Source organism: Aptenodytes forsteri, unplaced genomic scaffold, assembly GCF_000699145.1.
Source record: "Aptenodytes forsteri isolate BGI_AS27 unplaced genomic scaffold, ASM69914v1 Scaffold76, whole genome shotgun sequence".
NCBI classification, from domain to species: domain Eukaryota; kingdom Metazoa; phylum Chordata; class Aves; order Sphenisciformes; family Spheniscidae; genus Aptenodytes; species Aptenodytes forsteri.
Window position 1 is genome coordinate 4426080 of NW_008794444.1, and position 1586 is coordinate 4427665.

Genomic DNA, 1586 nt, shown 5'->3' on the forward strand with positions numbered 1-1586 from the left:
ATAAAAGCCCCAGTCGTGGCCCAGAGCCCTGTTGTACAGCAGCTGTGCATGGCAGAACAAGGAGGATGCTCCGTGTCCCACGACATTGAACTTGAGGCGTGTGGAGGGGGAGCAGCTCTCCTTGCACAGGGAAAGCTGCAGTACACCGGGCACTAGTGCTGCTGTTCTACTTAGAAAGAATAATAATAATAATAATTAAGAATCAACAGATTCTATTAAGGTCAGAGTAATAATAATAATAAAGAATCAACAGATTCTATTAAGGTCAGAGTGTGACACATGGGACTGACGACTAAACAAGGACATCTCTGTCCTTGCAGGAGGGACAGTGAGCTCCATGGGAAGAGCAGCCTGGACCAATGGTACCAAGGGAAGGGTAGGTTCCATTTGTTTCTTCTAAGCAGTAAACAGCATCTTTAGCCTTGCAAAGTGCCAGCTGTGTAATCGTATGGGGAGTGCTGGGGCTGTAAAAGTTCTCCTGAGCAGTAAGAAGGCAAAGCTGAGGTAGCTACTGTGTTAGGGAGGCAGGTGGATATACTTGTCTGACTAAATGCGACCATAGGTTGAGCGTTGTGTATATGTTCAGTCATTGGGCTGTACTTGGAAATAACTGATGCCAGGGAACAATTTTTGCTGTCTTCACAAAACTGCCAAGAGCAGGGATACGTTGGTCTTTAACGTGTATTCACTTTTGATAAATAGGAGCTGCTGGCAGAAGAGTGGAGAGGGCGAGCTGATGGGTCTTTGAAACTTGGTGCGCGGTGGCTCGAGGACCAGAGCTTGCTGGAGCATCTGCTGGAGCTCGCTGCCGTTGTCGCAGCTGGAGCTGCTGGGCCACCGCTGCCTGACTGGGAGGCTGTGAGCGTAGGGGGCAGCTTTTTGCTCTTGTGCCCACTTGGTTAGTCTTCAGTGGCCCCACCAAGCTGTTGTCTCTGCTGATCTGATGGTCTTCCAGAGCTGTGCCACCTTGTACCGTTAGACTTGTGAGCACGCCAGTAATGCAGGAAACATCCATTCCATGCACGAGCTCTTCTGCCTGTGCTGGTGCTCTGCAGAGAGATTCCGCCGAGGACAGATTTCTTAAACGCTTGCTGAAGAGGTTAATCTAGACCAAGCACATTGAAAAATGATCTAAATATAGTAGACTGAGATGGATGGGGGCAATGCAAGGCAGCTGTGAATATCAGGCTTAGTCATTACAGCCTGAAATAATTATTCTCTTCCTGTTCATTTAGTTGACCTGACACTGTCCTGCTCAGGGTCCTTGGCTTGAGTCTCATTTTCTTCAGCCTCTGGAGAGCGAGGGTCAGAAATTTGAATTATTAGCAGGCTTGTATCAATTCTAGGCATTGTGCAGCACTTGATAACACAATGGGCTGTGTCAGTGTCAGGGTTTAACCTCAGCATTATCTAAAACCCTTTGTGCCCCACGTTGGGTGCCAAAAAGGACTGTCATGGTTTAACCTCAGCTGGCAACTGAGCCCCACACAGCTGCTTGCTCAGTCCCCCCTCGGTGGGATGGGAGAGAGAATCCGAAGAGTAAAAGTGAGAAAACTTGTGGGTTGAGATAAGAATAGTTTAATTAT